Source organism: Lactuca sativa, chromosome 3 (assembly GCF_002870075.4).
Source record: "Lactuca sativa cultivar Salinas chromosome 3, Lsat_Salinas_v11, whole genome shotgun sequence".
NCBI classification, from domain to species: Eukaryota; Viridiplantae; Streptophyta; class Magnoliopsida; order Asterales; family Asteraceae; genus Lactuca; species Lactuca sativa.
The window spans coordinates 241,497,097-241,506,474 of NC_056625.2; positions in this window are offsets into that span (position 1 = coordinate 241,497,097).

Consider the following 9,378-nt stretch of genomic DNA (forward strand, 5'->3'; position numbering starts at 1 on the left):
TCGGATGTAGATATCGGCCAGCTTCTCGGCCGAGATGCTCTCCTGGATCGGTATGAAATGGGCACTCTTGGTCAACCGATCCACGATGACCCAAATCGAATCCACTCCCCGTGCGGTCCTTGGAAGCTTTGTGATGAAATCCATAGTAATATCTTCCTATTTCCACATAGGGATATCCAATGGTTGCGTCTTGCCGTGAGGCCTCTGGAGCTCGGCCTTTACCTTCCTACATGCCTGGCATCTCTCGACATACCAGGCTACATCCCGCTTCATGCACGGCCGCCAATAACCAAGACAAAGATTTTTGTACATCTTATTCGCCCTGGGATGAATAGAAAATTGGGATTTGTGCGCCTCCTCCATTAGAACCTGGCGCACACCCCCGTGGTATGGAGCCAACACCCTGCGGTGTATTGTCAATAACACTCGGCTGTCGTACTCGAAGGAGGAAATCATACCCATAATACACTCTCTCTTCCGATGTTCCTCCTTCATAGCCTCCTGTTGGGCCTCTCGGATCTGCTCCAATAGTGGAGTTACTACAGTCAATCGCAAGCAAATATCCCAGATCGGCGCTGCCTTGCGGCTAAGTGCATCGGCCACAACATTGGCCTTCCCTGGGTGGTAAAGGATCTCACAATCATAATCCTTCACCACGTCTAACCACCGATGCTGCCTCATTTCAAATTCAGCTGATCCATGAGGCACCTCAAACTCTTGTGGTTCGTGTAAATGGTACATCGGACCCCATAGTGGTAGTGTTGCCAAATCTTGAGGGCGATGACGACCGCCCCCAACTCCAAATCATGCGTCGGGTAGTTCCCATTGTGAGGCTTCAGCTACCTTGAGGTGTAGGCAATGACATGCCCTCTCTGCATCAATACCGTTCCCAAACCCAAAATAGACGAATCACAGTATACTACAAATGCCCTCTGGCAGGGCGAGGATTGGTGCCTCACATAGTCTTTGTCTTAGTGTCTCAAATATTGGCTGCTGCTCAGGCCCCTAGCGAAATACCATGACTTTCTTCGTCAACCGGGTCAATGGTACTACTATCTTCGAGAAGTCCTGAATGAATCTCTAGTAATAGCCTGCCAATCCGAAGAAACTCCAAATCTCAGATGGAGACTTCAGAATCTCCCATCTTATCACGGCCTCCACTTTGGCTGGGTCGACTAGAATACCGTTCTGGTTGACAAGGTGCCCAAGAAACTGCACCTCGCGCAACCAGAACTCGCACTTGGAGAACTTGACGTACAATCTATCCCTCCTCAGAGTATCCAAAACCTCTCGCAGATGCTCCTCATGCGTCTTGGAGTAGACCAAAATATCATCAATGAAAACTATCACGGACAGATCCAACATCGGTCTGCACACGCGGTTCATGAGATTCATGAATGCGGCAGGAGCATTGGTGATCCTAAAGGGCATCACCACGAAAGCAGTCTTCTGTATATACTCATACCCGACCCTCATCTGATGGTAGCATGACTACAAGTCTATCTTGGAAAACCAAGATGCTCCCTAAAGCTGGTCGAACAAATCATCTATCCTTAGGAGCGGGTAACAGTTCTTCACCGTTACCTTGTTCAGCTCCCGGTAATCTATGTACATGCGATGCGACCCATCCTTCTTCTTGACAAACAGGATCGGGGCTCCCCAAGTCGAACTACTCGGACTGATGAATCCCTTGTCTAGCAACTACTGCAGCTGCTTAGACAACTCCTGTATCTCGGGAGGAGCCAACTGTTGGATTAGTGTCTAAGTCCATAACTATTTTAGTATGTACTTGACCCGATTATGAGCATGGTCCTTTTAAGTTGCCTTCACCATAGCAATATGTAGGATGAATTAAGGAGAGAAAGGTTTAATTATGATTTATTAATATATTATGAGAATAATATATTAAAGGAGAAATCATATTGTTTAATTAATATTTGTCAAGAATTAATTCTGTGGCTAAAAGAGATTAATTAAACTTAGGGGTCTGCATTTGTAATTATAAGATAATTAAAATTGGGCTATGGATTACCTAATAATATAGGTTGGACAAATTATATGGGAAGCCCATAAGGAATTCGTCCAAGGGATATCATTAAAGGAGTCCATGGACTGCTTAGGGCCTAAGCAGTCAGACTAGGGTTTCCTAAGTACAAAACCCTAATATCCTAAGTATATAAGGAACCCTTAGGTACCAAAAACGTGGCTAACACTTGGATGAGGGGTTCGAGACGTTTTTGAGTGTCTCTCCTCTTCTCTTCTTCATTTAGTTGCTTAGTGGTGTTTGTGACTCCATTAGAGGTGTAACACTTGAAGCACTAAGCTTTCTGAAATTGATTGTTATTGCTATATAACAATCAAAGATAAGATCTAAACGTTAATTTCAGTTATAGTATATTAGATCTAGGGTTTATAGCTTTGGATAATCAATTGCATGTTCATTAGACAAACTAGATCCAAAGCTATTAGGGTTTTCATGTACACCATAGGAGTGATGTAATCCTCAAAACCCATCAGTGGTGTCAGAGCCTAGGTTGTTTTTCTATTGAATAGATGCATAATTGGACTGCCAAAGATCTGAAAATCTAAATTTTTTGCTCACTGTCTGATGAACTTGCCGAGTTGCTCTATGAACTCGACGAGTTGCATAAACTCGACGAATTCCAAAGAGGACTTGACGAGTTGGATGTTCAGTTGACAGGATTTTCGATTTTCTGGTCAGATTTTGTTAAGGAAAATTACCAAAACTCGTTTTTATTGCCTAAAATTATTATTTTTATGTTTGGAATGTTAATCCTTGTCAAAATTAATGGATTTGGTTAAATATGGATAATATAGGATTATTATTAGATAAATATTTGACCTAGTAAGTTTGAAAAGTTTCAATTTTCACTCTTTAGGTTTTATAGTTTAAATTTGAACTTAAAAGTTTTGTTTTTTGAAATTTAAATAGTTAAACCCTAATGTTTTGAAAAGTTTCAAAACTTGCCCTCAAGTTTTGGAATTTAAATTTATGATTAAAAGTTTAATTTTGAAATATTTAAATTCTAAACCCTAATGTTTTGAAATGTTTCAAAATTTTCCCTCAAGTTTTGGAATTTAAAATTTGATTAATAGTTTAATTTTAAAATATTAAATTCTAAAACCCTAGTATTTTGAAAAGTTCAAATTACACCTTATGGTTTTATTAATTAATTAAGGTGTATAAGTAAAAGAGATTTAATAAGCCCATAAAAGTTTTGGTTTACATTTAATTAAATTAAAAGTATAATTTATTGAATTAGACCACCTAGTATTTTAAAATTGTAAAATACACCCTATATTATATATAACAGTAAAAGTCTAATATTATATATATATATATATATATATATATATATGTGTGTGTGTGTGTGTATGTATGAGTAAACAGTCTGTCTTACCGTTAGTAGGCCTCATTCACGAAGCTAGTATACAAGGGATATTTAAGGAAATTGCTTTTAAAATGGCTATTGAATGGGTATCCACTCATACCCACTCCACTCTTGACTAGGTGAGGGTCGTTAGCCGAACGGGTAGGATAGGAAGAAACCTTCCTTTAAAAGTATAATGAAGTACAAAGTAACTACATACTTTTACGAATTCCCAAATCATAGTTACTTTAGGGAAAATGTGAAATTGTATGCTAATCCATGGAAATACACTTTGTACCCATGCCAAGACATTAGTGGAGCATGTGTGGTTAACCGGCACACTAATTTGGGTTTTGCATTGGTGGCGAATGGTGGCTCGATGTTTATCATAGATCAATGGAACGTGTGCGGCTAACCGACACATTGATTAGGTGATAGTAGCATTGGGTGCACCATGTGATTCGTATGGTTATTTACACCTTGTTTCTGATCCTCGGCATCCCAGTCGCAAACCTGAAGGGCATAATCAAGATTTAAGCATGCCATTGAAAAGTTTAATGAATCTCAAAAGATCTAGGAGTTTTAATTCATTTAAAACTTAATTTTGTTTTTCGTTTTTCATGGTGAAAATTGGTAAATCGTCATTTACCTACCTTCAAATATTCTACAACTAGATTACGACATCCGTCTTCTAGGTTGTAGAGTATTGTGTTAGATCCTAACCTTGATGTTTCATTTGGGTGTTACATCAAGGATCCTAATCAACTTAAATTGAATTTTCTCCCGTTTTGTAGATGTCTGAATCTAACAATGGTCTTCCCAAATCCCATGAAACAAGCTTTGCAAATGAAGATGATATTCCACGATATGAGCGAGGAACCAGAGATCGTGCTTCACTTCTTCCACCTCCTCTAATTATTCTCCCTGACCCACAAGTTCAAAGGCTTGAAAAGTTCAAGCTAACTCAAGCCCTTTTGGCAAGTAAACACGAAGATGGGAAACCTATGTGTGCACACGTCTTAGGGATGAAGTCACACATTGACAGATTAAGGATGTTGGGTGTCGAGACTTCAGGTGAGTGGGTTCTTGACTGGGTTCTTCATTCGCTTCCTGAATCATATAATGAGTTGGTAAGAGAGTACTATATGATCAAACACGACGTGACCCTCATTGATCTCACCTATTTGCTTATAGTTGCTGAATCAACAATGATTTGGCGTGCTGGTCAAGAAAATATATCTGGTGAATCAAACTCCCAAACTTCAATGGACATTGGCAACATTGGATGTCCAGAAAGGACTAAGTATGAGATTGTCCCATATGCTATGCCAAAGGAGTCGATTTGCTTTTATTGGTAAGAGAATGGGCATTGGAGACGAAGCTGCCCAAACTACCTGAGAGATCTGAGAGATGGGAGAGTCAAGGCATATGGCTCTACTTCAAGTAAAATCCATTATCTAACTCTTTTGAGTTCCTATTCTAGATTCTTAATTAATGATGTGATAACATTACATTTTGATGTATTATAGAATCGAAGAAAAGAGAGGAAGCTTAAGGGAAGAAGTGAGCTGAATCTAATCGTGAAGAAAATGGATTTCGATCGCATTGTTTGAAGATTGGATTTTTGAGCTACTACTTGGAGTTAGAATAGATTTCTTAGGAATATGCAATAGCATAGTTTTTTAGTTGAATTGCATTGTAAGGACAAATTTTTTCCGCAATAAAATAAAATTTTGTTTTTTTGTCTTATTTATTTATCCTTGCAATGGCATGTATGAAAAAATTGATGTTTGAATGTTTCTACTATTAGCAATAATGGATTTGATTTTTAATTATGTTATTTGTGGAAATGTTGAGGATTTACCAAATAGGGAGAGTTTCTCATCGCCCAAGTTTCAATTGGATAGAAACTTGGAATCATGCAACCTACATTGTGTGATGAATGAACAACTTTCGTATTTGGAAATTAGACTAATTCCTTGACAAAGAGTCCAGTGAAGGGCTAGGGATCAGGTACACTTGGTTGTGCGCTAGTCAAGTCCACCACAAAGAGAGATAGAGTATTCGTCATGATTTACTAAATTTTAGTAAATATGATTATACTTATAAGATTAAGTGTAATTTTGAGTTGATTGAAAATGTTTCAATAAATAGCAGAACGAATAAGAAGAATCAAGTAGGTAGAAAGATAAAATTTTCTCTATTCTAAGAAGAAGGGAGAGTACCTTTTATTGTGTTTTATGATAAGTCTTAACGATTAAGAACCATATCTGTAACACCCCGAGTTCAGAGGTGCAAGTTTAGGGTTCTTAGTGTAAATAAGGAAGGTCGACTCGGCGATTCGACTCGTGGTTCTGGTCAAGTGTTAAGTGACCAACTCGGTGAGTCGGCGGCTGGACTCGGCGAGTTGGTGCTGAAAAGAGAAAACCCTAATCCCAGGGGTTGTGCCCTATATAAAGAACATAACATCCTTTCTTCAACCTCCTTACCACCCTTGAGAGCCTACAAACCATAGAAATCAAGTGGAACTCCATTGATAGTGAAATTGGAGCTTTGGGAAAGGAAATATAGAAAAGGGAACTTGAAGACTAAGGGATTATAGCAAGGGAGTGGTATAGATCCGTGGTCTAATTCAGTGGGGGCTTTCATTTGAGGTAATAATCTATTGCTTAAGATCCTATGAGTCTAGATCCTTTGTTGCTTGAGTTTTGGGGAATTTCTAGAGTTATTTTCGGTTTGGAGGTTGGATCTGAGGTTGCTACCTCATATCTGGACTTGAGATTGTCAAGAAGATCATAAAGTTCCTATCTAGGAGCCATTGGTAAAGCCCTTTGTCTTGAACCCTAACCCTAGAAGTGTTTTGGGCTTATATCTCCTTGCTCTCACGTAAAGTTTGCAACTTTATGTGACGGTTAGTCTGTAGAGGAATGGATCTATGGATTGGAGTCCCTACATGGCTTGAAAAGCCTCTATTTGGAATGAGAACTGAAGAGACTCGGCGAGTCACATGGGTGCACTCGACAAGTTGTATAAATATGTGCATGGACTCGGCGAGTTGGAAGAACAACTCGGCGAGTCTGGTCATGGAACCCTAACCTTTTCTGGTTAAGTCGTGAATCGGTGAGTCGAGGGACGACTAGGTGAGTTGAGTAGGATGGGACTCGATGATCGTTGGACTCGACGAGTCTTGGGATGACTCGGCGAGTTGGGTCGTATTCTAAGAGTTTTTAGAGCATAGGGACCCGACGAGTCAGCAAGTTGACTCGGCGAGTAGAGTCAGTCAGGAAGTTTGACTTTGACTTTGACTTTGACCAAGAGTTGACCAGTTGACTTCCAGGGGTATTTTGGTAATTATTGGTATTTATTGATTTTAGTTATTTGGTATTGGCTAGTGGTGGAGATTGTGTTGGTGGTCGGAGTAGCTTGGTCTTATCTTATTAGTCGGTAGTTGTAGGTGAGTTATCCTGATTATCAACAGGGTCTAAGGCACCAAGGCCGGCCCTTTATTGGATTGAAATCCTGGTATCTGTTTGATATGTTATTGCTTGTTATGTCTGTATCCTGGTTTTTAGGATGGTGTATGTTAGAGACCTGGTTAAGGTTGGTATCCTAGTATATAGGATGGTGTTATGTTAGTGACCGGTTAGGTCGGTATCCTGGTTAGGATGTTGTTAGGATATGCGATCTGCTAAGATCGGTTTGATTAGATGTGAATTGTTATATGATATTATGTTTATGTGCACATGGTTGTTGCATTGGGGTTGGGTTGAGGCGGGTCCTGCTTTGCGCTGTAGGCCAACATACCCTAGGCGGACTGGTTATCCTGAAGGCCCAACGAGTGGTCCGGATAGACTTTAGACCCCAAGAGGGCGAACCAAATGTGCCGAAGCTCGGAGAGTGGACCAGGCCGACTGAAGGCCCAGTGCGGCGGACCAGTCATACTGTAGACTTAAAGAGTGGACCAGGTGGATTGAAGGCCCAGTACGGGCAGAGCAATCACACTGTAGACTCGATGCATATGGATAGACTCGGAGGGTGGACTAGTTGGACTGTAGGCCCGGTGCGGCGGATCAATCATACAGTAGACCCGAAGTGCATGGCTGTTCTGTTCTGTTATGATATGACATGTTATGTGTATGGTATATGTGGTTGGTATTTTTGGGGTGTCTCACTAAGCTTTCAGGCTTATAGTTGTGGTTTAACATTTCAGGAACTTCAGGAGACTGTGGCAAGGTAAAGGCGTGATAGTACCACTCCTCATGTATATATTTTATGATATGGTTCTGGGAATACTCTGATAATAAATGTATTGAAAACCTTTTTGTATTAACTTAATGAAATTGGGTTGTTTTTGAAAAGTTAAAATTGGTTGGAATTTTTAGAGCATTACAATATCTTAACTGATCCTCTAAGTGAGTCTTAGTACATTTGTATGTCTAAGAAGAGGAATCGGGAATTGTGGAAATGGTTAAATCAAGAAGTCAATCATACTTCGTTCCAACATCGAATCTTAGAGTCATACTCTAAGATTGCAAATTGAGTGACACGTCTTTAGTAGGTTTATAGCACTCAACAAATGTGGAATTGGAATAAGTCTTCTTATTCCTGCACATTTGAAATTAGTAAGTTGTGATGTCTTGTAGAAGACAAAGACCGTCAAGAACCAATTGAGCTAAGTGTTAGTCTTGATAGGATTTCACACTAACTCTTGAATATTTGTTTTGTCAAGAAAATTTCCTTGACAAAGAGAATAATATATGTCAAGAAGTCAGTGGGAGTCTTAATTGTCTTGAAAAGTTCAAGAACAAATCAACCGACAAGTAAATCACTAGCACACGACTTGAATTTGGCGACCTATCGTGTTGACATAATTTTGTTTATGTGTCATTCCAGATTAAGTCAACTATGCCATATGAGTTCTATGAGTTCTCAATTGGATTGCATAAAGGTAAGGCACCCTGATCAATGGAAAGTACATTGATAAGGTAAGGGTGAGCTTGTTAACAACCTGGAAGCAATGGTGGGCATTCATGCTGCATTAAGGCGAGAAATCAAGATTGAACAGGTTCAATCCATATGAGTTGGATTTGTCACAAACATTGTCTTATGATTGTTGTTTTGTCAAATTCACATGGATAGGAACACATACACTTTAAAATCTAAGTGTCATAAGGTTTCCCTCCTTCATGAAAATGATTGTAAGGAAATGCTTTCACTAAGAAAGATTTTAAGGAGATAGCAGTTGTGTAAATTGTATTCTCAAATTTTATTATGATTACGGCATCCCTCTTCATAGTTCAAATTGTGAGATTTGGCAATTAGTCTGAACATTTGGGACTTAGTAACATTAGCTCTGAAGTTTTTTAGACACACATGTGAGCTTTCTAAGTCAAAGGTGTATGAGTTTAAGAAGCTTAGATAAAGGCTTATCAAAGCATTAGGTATTAGAAAGATGAACTTATGGAATTCAGTAAGCATTATCTTCTGGAAGTTCAATTGTTTTATGAATACATGTCAAAGCTAGTAGGAGCATCAGTGTTATGATAATAAGGAAATAATCATTGTGATAGTGGGAGCACGATTATTATTTTAAGTATTGCAAGTTAGCAATATTAATTATAGAAAAACAAAGATTCAATTTGCAAAGTTGCAAGGGTTGAAAATTTGTTTTACTATAACTAAGGGAGAGAATATTATACTTCATTTCAAATATAAAGGCTTAGATTGTGGAATTTTAATCAAATTTAGTCAAATATATATGAATGTTGTGTTGGAATGGTTCAAAATGAGGAAATTCTATATATGGAAAGGATAATTGCATTCTCAAAAATTTGGTTATGATTACGGCATCCCTTTTCATAATCAAAAAGTTGTGAGAACATGGCTATTAGAGATATTCTAGCAAAAGACTGGTAATGTATCACGTCTTTATGTAAGACATTATGAATCGTGTCCCATACGCTTCGGGTATAGGATCGATTGTATA